Below are 12,078 nucleotides of genomic sequence, written 5' to 3' on the forward strand. Positions count from 1 at the left end.
GATATGATAAATGCCAGTGCAAGCCTACTCCTTTCTCTTTGTATTACATAAACAAATATGACTTCATGTGGAGAAAATATAGTACCACAGAACACTGAAAAGCACCAAAAAGACTAAATTATTTGTACCACAAAGTCATGATTTAATAGTTCCCCTACTGTATAGCACAGCGTGACATACATTAATAAATCATAGGGAAAGGAACAAAAGATGCTTTAAAAAGCAATTGTATTTTAACTTCACATGTATTCATTGATATACACCATATAATGAATATGAACTATGTTATTAGCTGAAATTGTTCCTTTTTGCCAATACAGTTTGATTCATGATCATGTCAGTATCACTTGTGCAAAGCACAGGAGTAAAGGTTTAATTCACTCACATTTTCATACATTAACAATGCAAGGCGCCACCCCCCCTTGGGGAGTGGCGTCGTTAGTGGCAGCCAAAGGGCCGACCCAGCAGGGATTCATTTCCGGGTCAGTCGACCCGGAAGTGAAAATGGACGAAGACCAATGGGAGCAGGGCTTATTGACGCCCCGGAAGTAGTTGAAGGGCGCGAGGCTTAAAAGCCTGCGTCCATCTTAGGGACCCCCTCTTTGTTCGCTGACCGCCCAGGAGTCGGACGTCGCGTGAAGAAGGCATCGCGGGACCGTCGTGTGGAAGCAGCGAGGGTCACTCCGACTCGGGATCTAGGTGAGCGGGCCTTGCAGTGTGTGGCGTGGTTGTTGAAGTGGTATGCATGCATATTTGGAAGGCGTGCGAGTTATTTAATTGGAGAGAGCGAACGGAGGTGGGGAAGCGTACGGCTCGGGGGCGCGATAATGTAAAATGGGATTTGCGGGTTGCAAGCATCGTAAGTCGCGCGCACATGGGAAGGCATCGGAACGGGTGTGTGGCAGACGCGGTGCGCGATGATGATCACTTAGCGCTCTCAGCCCCCTACTTAACTCCTTATTCTCGAAATTGGATTGTACGGCAATGAAGCGCTGTGATCGGGTCCAGCGCGGTATTTTAAAATGCAAGGAGGACTCCGCAAGATACCCGTCTTGGTAATCATTAACATCGAGGTCCCTGACCAAAGCGTTTTGCACGAGGTATGAGATGCATCCCCCCTCCCCCTTCAAGGTATTCCAGGAATGGCGCTCGCATGAGGGTTTCAGCGCGGCGCCAGCAAGATAGTTATGTGCCTTAAAGGTAGAGGCTCATTGATGACGAATTGGACATCGTTTGGGAGAGGGTCATGTTAATATTAATTTTAATTATAATTGGTGCATGGGGGCTTTCGTAGGGGACAACTGCATTATGTTTGTACAAGGGTTGCTATCCAATATCAGGCACAAAACCCATTTGTTTATTGTGAGGTAGGGGTGAATGGCACTCTAGGAGGGATTGCATTGAGCATTTTGGGGCTATTGAGAGAAGGGCAGTAAACTAGCAGTCAGGTTACTTTCTGTCATCGTACCCAAGGGGGCAGGCGCAAGCACCTGCAGCATAACCTGGTTCATCTTGGGCAAGCTTCAAGCTAAGGAAGGTGGCTTACGCCTGGGTAGAATGGGGTCTGGGTAAAAGAGAACACGGATAATCCAAATGCATGTAATGTCATTTTAAAGGGTTCTAACGCTTGTTTTCTTCAAGTGCAGGATGCCGCCGAAAAGGGCACGGAAGGGTGGAGAATCCTCTGCCAAAAAAGATGACCACCTCGCTTTTACGGAGCTCCTGGAGTTCGCGAAAGAGAAAGGCTTGGATTGGGCACTAAAGACCATGCGAGAAGGGGCTAGTGCAGACACGAATTCACAGGAAGAAAGAGGGAGAGGCAGGAGAGCGAGGCGTACGCCTGAAAGGTTTAAAGAGGCTGCAAAAGGCAAGCGGCCCAGGGCGGCAGAGCCCCAACCAGCATCACCAGGTGAGGGGGAAGTGCTAGAGACAAGTGACTTGAATTCAGTTGCAGATAAGGACAAGGACGCCGTGGAGGGTCAGCATGTTACTGCTAAGTCTACACAAGTAGGAGGGATCCCTGTCGCTCATTCGGTGGTGTCCTGTTTACAGGGTACATTACCGCCAGTAGTGGCGCAACCAGGTAGCGGAGTGTCGCAAGTGTGGGTACAACCCGGAGGGGTGGCACAGTTACCAGGGATGCAGTTATATGGTTCACATGGGCAAGCAATTGGTAATGGCCCTATAAGCTCGATGATCCCCACCACGACATACCCGGCAAGTGGGGGCCCCGTAATGATGAATGCTTACCCGAATTTAGGGTGTCCACCTCTGGCCCCAATAGCTAACACTGCTGTTGATGTGTCTGTGTCTCCTAATAGCCAGATACAAGGGGGGGCTGGGGGGGCAGCCGACAGGTCACCCGATGTTGGCATTCAGCCCGTTAATGTTTGGTTCAACCTCAATGACCCTATCGCCATCTACGGGGATCACCTGGCACGTCCCAGCAGATATAAAAGAAAAGATACTTAGAGGTGAATATGTGGAGGTGTTTGACCTCATTAATGCTGGGGTGGCGTCAGGGAAGTCCAGAGGAGGGAAAGAGGGCGAATATAACCAAAAGAAGACATGGGTAGATTGGTCCATGAAGAATTGGATCACGGGATTTGCCATTTATGCCGCAGTCATACTGGAAAAATATCCCGTGTTGGGTCCTCAAATGATGAGTTACATATCCCTGATACATGGTGCTGCAGCTGAGTTTCCAGGCCTAGGGTGGTTAAAATATGATAAAATGTTCAGACAAATGAAAGCAGTCCACCCAGGGATAGCATGGGACCAACGGGAGATCAATCTATGGCACACAGTGCTTTATTCTTCGCCCTCAACGTCTAAGACTAGTTCCCCTGCTCAGAGTCAGTCCTTTCGGAGTGACAAAGGAGTCGGTGATAAAAAACAGGCCTGCTGGCAGTTTAACAGAAATGAGTGTACAAGGGGGATCTCGTGCAGGTTCAAACACTGCTGTTTGTTCTGCGGGGGAACATCCCATCCAGAAATCAGATGTTTCAAGAAAACAGGAAATCCCAAAGAACAGTCCGCTCATACCACCCCAAAAGGAAAGCCACCTAAAACTTCCGACAAGGCTCCCAACTCCCATTAAACGGCATGTTTTAACACACCTCCTTAGTAAGTATGACAAACTTGAGGAGGCTCAGTTTCTGCTTCACGGCTTTACATTTGGTTTCCGTATCCCGTCTTCAGCCTCCCCCAGTAGTGTCCCGCCTCGCAACCAAAGCTCAGTGCTTCAGAATATGGAAGCAGCGCGAAACAAGATCATGAAAGAAGTTTCCTTGGGGCGGGTCGTGGGTCCTTTCAAAAATCTACCTAACCCTGATTTGGTCTGCTCACCGTTGGGTTTAGTTCCTAAAAAAGAGGTGGGCAAATTCCGCCTGATACATAATCTATCAAGCCCCCCAGGGTTATCTGTCAATGATAAGCTTGACCCAGAACTGTGCACGGTGCGCTATACAACGTTCGACACAGCAATTGAAAAATTGCAGGCGCTGGGTGAGGGAGCCTTAATGGCCAAAGCTGATATTGAGTCAGCGTTTAGGTTACTTCCTGTTCACCCAGGGGATACCAAGTTTTTGGGTTTCACTTTTGATGATGACTACTTCATAGACTTGTGCATGCCCATGGGATGTTCCATTGCTTGTGCAGTTTTCGAGACTTTTGCCAGGTTCTTAGAATGGGCGGTGGAGCAATTCCTGACCTCAGACAAATCCCATGCATTGGTGCACTACTTGGATGATTTTCTATTCATGGGCCCTAAGTGTTCTCAGTCATGCAGGAAGGCCCTGCTGGGCTTCCAGCACCTGACTAAAGCTCTGGGGGTGCCATTGGCAGCGGAAAAAACAGAAGGCCCAACTACATGTCTGACATTTTTGGGCATTGAAATCGATACCAGAACAGGTGTGTGCAGGTTGCCCAAGTCAAAAGTAGATGCCTTCAAGGCCGCAATTGATAATTGCTTGGGAGCAAAGAAAGTAACTTTACACCAGTTACAAGTCCTCTTGGGCCAACTGAACTTTGCCTTGCGGGTCATACCAATGGGCAGGGCTTTCTCCAGAAGTATAGCAAGGGCAATGTCTGGGCTGCGTGCAAAGCACCACAGAGTGAGACTATCGGCTGATGTGAGAAAGGACTTATTGATTTGGAAGTGTTTCTTGCAGGAATTCAATGGCACGGTGTTGTGGCGGTCAGCCAGCACCTCAAATGCCGACCGTGAGCTGTTCACTGATGCTGCAGGAAGTATTGGTTTTGGAGCGATTTGGGGCCTTAAGTGGTGCATGCAGCACTGGCCAGATGAATGGGTAGAACGAGGTCTGACCCGTAACGTTACTTTCCTAGAGTTGTTCCCCATAGTGGTGGCGTTGCACTTGTGGGGGGATATGCTCTCAAACAGGCACATTGTATTTTGGTCAGACAGCATGTCAGTAGTGATGGTGATCAATAACCAGAGAGCAACCTGCACATGGGTGCTCCGTCTTTTAAAAGAGTTAATATTGCAATGCTTGAGCCACAATGTCCATTTCACTGCTAGGCATGTTCCTGGTGTGGAGAACAAAGCGGCTGATGCTTTATCTCGTTTTAAGTTGACAGAATTCCGTGCACATTGGCCTCGAGCAGAGAAGACAATGACAGCTTTCCCAGCGGAGCTATGGAAGTTTGGTGCCCTACTGCCTCCGAGTTGATAGCAGCATCCTTGGCCCCCAAGACTAAGTTTATGTATCAAAAGTCTTGGGAATGTTATAAGACATATTTAAGGGGAGCGGGCCTAGTAGATGCCTTTGTGCCTCAGAGTGTGTTAGGATTCATAGTACAGCAGAAAGAGAAGGGGAAATCAGTGGCATTTATGAAGAGACAATTATCAGCATTGGCATTCTATGCAGGGTTGAAGGGAGTTACAGACCCAACGAAGGACCAGAGGGTGAGAAGAGCTGTGAGGGGTTGGGAGCGCTTGACGCCTGGGGCAAAGGACTCCAGAAGGCCCATAGATGTAGGGAAGTTGGTTAAAATCTTGGAGACGTTGCCGCTCGTTTGTTTTTCCCCATACGAGACCCAATTATTTAGGGTGGCCTACGTGTTAGCCTTTTGTGGAGCACTACGGATCTCTGAATTACTCCCGGCATCTAAAACAGATAGGGAGGGAGGCTTAAGGTGTTCAGACATAATAGAGTCGGAAGACGTCCTGAGACTCAGAGTCCGAAGGTCGAAAACAGACCCCTTAGGTAAAGGGGTTTGGTTACAATTGGGTAGAGTAGAGGGGGAGTCTTACTGCCCAGTTAACTTGATGAGAGGGTTCATGCAAGCCAGGCCTCAAGGGGCTGATGATAGAGTACTGGTTCACAGGAATGGTCTACCCCTCAAAAGGTTCCAGTTCACAAGGGTAGTAAAAATGACCTTGGCAAAGATCGGTGTTGACCCGACCGACTTTACATCCCATTCTTTTCGGATTGGTGCAGCAACCACAGCTGCGGGGCTGGGGCTGCCCGAACAGGCGATTAAGAGATTGGGTCGTTGGAAATCAACATGCTATGAACGTTATGTCCGACCGCAATTAGTTTAACAGTCTGTTATCATTACTTTTCCCGCCCTTCTGACTAAGACCGTTCTTACCGTGTCTCTTAATGTTTACTATAGGTACCTCCCCTAAGAGAATCCAAATATGTTGGTGCGGCCACTCCTTCATTCGCAGGGCGGGGGCGATCTTCAAAGAGACACTTGAAGAAAGGGTGCACATGGCGCAAGGATGGGATCATCATTGGGTGGGGTTAGGCGGGCAGCTCCTAGCTGACGTCCCGAAGGATTTACAGGCGGCTTTAGCCAGAGGCATGCCTTTTCCAGATGTATTCGTGTTGCACTGTGGAGGCAACAATATGATTCCGGCCGGTAGGAGAGGAGTGAAAGAGTTCTTGTTTTCTACGCTAGCAGCTGTCAAAAATATTTTGCCTAAGGCTATACTAATTTGGTCTGAAGTCATCCCGAGGCAGGTATGGTCGCGGTGCGCACCCACGAAAGCAGTGAATAAATCGATAAAAAGGTTAAATCAGTCAGTGGCAGAAATTCTACAGAAGTCCAGCATTAGAACTATTCGTCACAAGTTGATACAAACGTCCAGGCCGGAGCTATATGCGAAGGATGGAGTGCACCTTTCAGAGGCGGGCACTGAGATATTTATACAAACAGTCTTAGGAGCTATCTCCGAAGCTCTCGAGTGCGGGGGGGGAGGTCGAGTCCGCCAGTAAGCGCCTCGCCCTGTGGCGGGGTTCCGGACAAGAATACCACGGGAACTTCTTGTCCAGTGACTGTTTTTACCTCTGAACAGGTTTTCTAAATCATCGTGGACTCCGGGCTGGCGGGAGAGTTGGGGCTGACCTGCTGGTGGCCTTGGCTTCTCCAGCCCTACCCCGGAAGCCGCTGGTTGCCCAAGTGGTGGCACATTATTCACCTGCGGCTCTGTTGACCGGAAGGGGGTTAACCTAAAGAGAGCAGGCTATCTTGGTTGTGGCCTGCTGGCGCAACCCGAAGTTAAACCAAATGCCCATTGGAGAATGGGCGGTAAAAGAGTGTATCTGTATATAAGTGTGAGTTTCTTAATACTGTGATGTAAAAATAATTTGGACTTTAAATAAAGATCTGGAGGTCAATGAAGTAATTGACCTGTGAACTTCTTTTTAATAAACATGCACACTGCAGAAAAATCAAGCAAGACTCCCGAGTTTAATTGTTGAAGGGGGCCGCCTCTCTTTAATGCATGCATTGGGGGGAGAGTGCACTTTGTATGCCATCTATGCAAGGCGCCACCCCCCCTTGGGGAGTGGCGTCGTTAGTGGCAGCCAAAGGGCCGACCCAGCAGGGATTCATTTCCGGGTCAGCCGACCCGGAAGTGAAAATGGACGAAGACCAATGGGAGCAGGGCTTATTGACGCCCCGGAAGTAGTTGAAGGGCGCGAGGCTTAAAAGCCTGCGTCCATCTTAGGGACCCCCTCTTTGTTCGCTGACCGCCCAGGAGTCGGACGTCGCGTGAAGAAGGCACCCACCCACCCATCCCTAAAATTTGGACTTCAGGAAGGGCAGTAGCGGGGTTCCGGACAAGAATACCACGGGAACTTCTTGTCCAGTGACTGTTTTTACCTCTGAACAGGTTTTCTAAATCATCGTGGACTCCGGGCTGGCGGGAGAGTTGGGGCTGACCTGCTGGTGGCCTTGGCTTCTCCAGCCCTACCCCGGAAGCCGCTGGTTGCCCAAGTGGTGGCACATTATTCACCTGCTGCTCTGTTGACCGGAAGGGGGTTAACCTAAAGAGAGCAGGCTATCTTGGTTGTGGCCTGCTGGCGCAACCCGAAGTTAAACCAAATGCCCATTGGAGAATGGGCGGTAAAAGAGTGTATCTGTATATAAGTGTGAGTTTCTTAATACTGTGATGTAAAAATAATTTGGACTTTAAATAAAGATCTGGAGGTCAATGAAGTAATTGACCTGTGAACTTCTTTTTAATAAACATGCACACTGCAGAAAAATCAAGCAAGACTCCCGAGTTTAATTGTTGAAGGGGGCCGCCTCTCTTTAATGCATGCATTGGGGGGAGAGTGCACTTTGTATGCCATCTATAAAGAAAGACAAACAGCTGTCCAAAATGTGTTTGCTTTTTAGTTATTTTTTAAATTTAATTAGAAGAGTGTGTACTCCACTGCTGAAATCATTTATTTTACAAAATCTAAATGGAATGTCCTGTTCCCACTGAGATCTTCTAAAAGTAGATAGTACTCATCAAGACTCTGTTTACCTTCTGTTCTTGCAGGGGTGGCAGGTGATCTTTGAAAGTGGTTGGGCGTAATACTTGCCCTGATTTGCAATGAGGGGCATGCTGAGAATTGTATCTAGTATGCTAGCGCAAGCATTTTGCCAGGGCTGCCTCTATAAACCAAGAATTATCTTCAGTACATCACAGCTAACTGCAGACTTGGAAGCATAGCACCACATTCTCTCTCATACTCAATAACATCCCCTCACTCATTCTCAATCATTCCCACTCACTGTCGCTGGGACTCACTCATAAATGATCACACACTCACTTGCACTCACTCATTCTTTCTTTCTTAGTCTCACTTAGTCCAATTTTGACCCACTCATTCTAATTCTTTTGCATGCACTCTCCTTTGTCACCTGCCAAAGGTGTGTGAAAGACATTTTAGACTCCTATTTTGCCAGGACCTCTCAACTATCAACAAGTAATTGTGTTGCAACAGTTACTTTTGGTTGTAGCATACTGCCTTCAGAACAGACTACAAAGGCAGCTCCTGACAGGGCCACACGCTCATTGATGGGAACAACATTTTGCTTCTGTGCAGTGTGAATTCCACTGATGGGTTGTGTTTATTTCTGTCAGCCAAACTCTCTGTTTGCTGCTGAGTGATAAGAAAGTGTAACATGAGCACAGTTTATCTTTCATTCCTGACTCTGCTTTAACCACCTCTAGGGGTTGCAATGCCTGGGCCAGGGGTCACAAGGGGGAAGACAAGGGTCACAGTTGCGACCCCTGCCAACCCCTAAATGAGTTCTATGAATGTTTGCACTGGGAAAAGCTTCACATCATTAGTACCAGTTTAACATCTAAGGATAGGAATAAGCAACTGAAGGCTTGACAGGTCAGCGTGTCAATGGCTTCCCACTGTGCTGCAATTCGTATTGCTGCAGTTTTAGTAACTTGCCGTCTGTTTGAGTTAGAATCCAGTTTTTTATAAACTCTGAAGATCATGCAGCAAATGATGGATTATGTGACAAATAATACAAATAAATCAGCTGCACAACCACTTTATTCAAGTGGCCCAGCTTATGGCCAACTCCTCAACGTGATATTAGTAAAAGTCACAAGTTGGTCCACGCACACGTGTTCTAAAGATTAGCACAACACAGGAGGATATTACTTGTCAAGACTGATTATGCTCACTATGATGTGAAATAGCTAGCTAACATAAAAGGGTTCTTGCTCTTATCAGTAAAGCTGAGCCCAATAATCAAGAAACAACAACCGACGTGCCAATAATGATGGTTCTTTCTTAAATTACTTAGAAGTCACAAATTAATCACTTCATGTGACCCCAAAAACTTTGTTTTAATGTACTTTATTATATTTCAATACAAAACTATTCATTTTCTTTTTTACTTTTTTTCTTTTTTGGGCAAGTTCTGCATAAATCATTACAAACACCGCAACCAAAATGTAAGGAAACACTTCTGCCACAATGTCATCTATTTAAACAAGAAATGTTAAAAAAATAACCAGAGCTTTTTGAGACATAGAACATGGAACATACTTTACAAATTTTACATAAAGAAAGGCAAAGACACATTCTTAAGATATAAACTTGACAAGACAAACATACCCTATATGTTTGACATTATTTACACTTTTTTCCAAACTTGTATTTAAGGGTAGGCCCAAACATTGTTCAATTTATGACTTCTAAGTAATTTAGGAAAAAACCATCAGTATTTGGCACGTTGGTTGTTGCTTCTCCACTCTGATGTGAAAAGCAGTCACCATCAGGTGACCCACCATAAATTCCAAAAGCAGCACATGACATCTTTGAACAGTAATTGTGAGAAAATGTAGAACAGAAAAAAAAATCTGGTATAAAGTCACAGAAATGTAAAGGTTCGAGACAGAAGCCCTGAAGATCCTGCCACTAGACATTTAAACATATAGGGCCGATTCATGTACATTGAAACATCTAATAATGATGGCACTCTGTAGTAAAAATGTGAGAGATCTGCAACTCTCTACTACAATGAGGGAAATAGACCTTTTGTGAACTGCCTGATATTCAGGAGATGGGACGAATGACCAGGATGTGCGTAAAAAACTCATAGGTAAAACATTAAAGCTATCACAGTGGAATTTAGATCGCCTACAAGCCGGGAAAAATAAACACACAGACTAAATAATTGATTCATATACCCAGCAGGCGTAAGAATACTTGGGATGGAATTTGACTAGCTACATTAAACAGAAATACGTAAGGTTCAGACAATTCTATATTCCAATAGGGGAGTTTGAAGGGACTTGGAATAAGGCTCTCAAAGATATTCAGGGATGTCAGCTTTGTGGAATTGGCAAGGAAACTCTTGAACATTTGCTATGCATTTTCCCGAGACTTTTGCCCACACGGAGGTTATATTTACGCCCCATATTTAATAATGCCAAAATAAGAACAACTACAGAGGCTATACGTTATTGTTTTAGGCTTAGAGGGGAAAGTGCAATCAGAAGGATGGTACAGTTTTTAGAGCATGCTTATAAAATATTACTTGACTAGATGTTTTTTATTGGATCTGTATATAGATTCAAAGACAGGTATAACGACCTATGTATATCTTTTCTTTTACGATACTACGCATGGTAAATATGTGACTGTTTAATTCTACTTTTATGTCTGCCTATTTTCTATTTATTGTAATCAAATGATTAATGCAATAAAGTATTTTTACTACTACTACTGTGTTTCTGGGAATGGATTAAGGTACACAAGCAACTCCACCTCTAGGAGTGCAGTCCTAGCATATGATTGAATCGTACACATATCAGGGTCTGGCTTAAGAGGCTCTCGTACACAGCCGGACTGGGAACCAAAACTGGCCCAGGCAAAGTGCTCGGCCGGCCCCCCGGGGAGGTGGGTGTTGGGGGTGCGACCGAACTCTCTGCCAGGACCGTTTTTTGGCCGATTTTGTTACAGGGCCGATTTTGCAGCTAGCAGAAGCGGCCCTGTACCAAAAGCAGCCCTAGGGGCCCAAAACCGGACCCCATCCTTGCGGCCCACAGGGGGATTGCCCAGTGCCCACAACGGCCAGTACGGCCCTGCTCTCGCAGCTGCTTCTTGAAAAAAAAAATATGCTGAATTTAAGTCAGGGATGAACATGATTAATTCAAAGATTTTATTTTGGGCTTGGGCTCCAAAATGTTTGAATCTGAATAATTTATGAAACATTTCATAAAACATAAAAAAGACAGAACCTTGACAAGGTAGGCAGGTATAGCTGCAGGCATGGCTGGCACAGGTAAGAGTGGTTGGGCGGGGTGTGGGGTGAGGTCGACCGAGACGGGATAGGTAAAATTAAATAAAACAATGAATACATCAATTTATTGGATTGCTATGAGCTTCTCGCCCAGCTTAGTTTCCCTGCGATGTGTGCTGTAATGAGTGTGGTGCCTAAGAGACGGGCACGCAACACCCATTGAGCTCACGGGTCTTAAGTCCCCCCCCCCCCCCCCCGTTGTGTGTGTCAGCCTGGGCTGACACAGCTTTGCGGGCTGGCGACCATCTAATTTCAGCCGCACCCGAGTTCTTAACAGCTCTTTAAAAGACCATTTACTTGTATATTAGGCTTTTGTTGTGTTTTCACCCCTTCTTACAGTCACTCTGTCTATGGTTGGAAGAATTAGCCCCCCGACGAAATATTTTTCAGCCAAAGCTCCCCCTCCCCACGAAATTAGGCTCTTAATGCCCGCCTGCTAAGAGATATAGCGCTCTCGAGAACTATACAGTGACCACCTAACATGGTCTGACTTGGAACAAAACTCTCAGCCTCACCTCTTACACTGTAAACAGCAGGTTGGTGCAATATAAACATACAAATATGTGCAAGGGCCTGGCCCTATTCACTCAGGGGCTTTCCAAAACTTCCTGAATGCTGCTTTTTTATTCCCGACAAAGCTAGAAGGATGTACTGGAAAATTGGCGTCTGCCCAGTTAAATGTGAAATTTAGCAGACCCGCCCTCCTACCAAATGAAGGAAATTGCCCATGCCTCTTATTAAAATATGGAGAGTGAACGGAGAAAGGAAACCGAAAGCCACCACGCTGAAAGGATATAAAACGTCCGCGGCACCGGTGTTCAGAGACACACCTTGAGACGCCTTCTCCACGGTAAGTTCTGCTCTTTAGAGCATATTTATTTGCAAAAATGACTGGTGAATTGCGCAAGGATCCTTTCAAAGGCAGGCTCGAAATATGTGTGTGTGTATCTTTATTTTTCATACAATAATTGGCCAGCTGGTTTCACTCTTCTGAAAACA

At 46.2% G+C, this 12,078-nt stretch overlaps 1 long non-coding RNA gene across 1 annotated transcript in view; it reads left to right on the forward strand.

Annotated features, from left to right (window-relative positions):
* Positions 1-11,859: 11,859 nt before the first annotated feature.
* The window catches only part of LOC144823370 (uncharacterized), a 438,528-nt gene continuing 438,309 nt past the window's right edge, over positions 11,860-12,078 (forward strand). Inside the window, exon 1 of the long non-coding RNA XR_013608774.1 lies at positions 11,860-11,929. This is a non-coding gene — a long non-coding RNA (uncharacterized LOC144823370). The remainder of the gene's footprint in view (positions 11,930-12,078) is intronic.

This window comes from Lissotriton helveticus, chromosome 3_1 (assembly GCF_964261635.1).
Source record: "Lissotriton helveticus chromosome 3_1, aLisHel1.1, whole genome shotgun sequence".
Taxonomy (NCBI): Eukaryota; Metazoa; Chordata; class Amphibia; order Caudata; family Salamandridae; genus Lissotriton; species Lissotriton helveticus.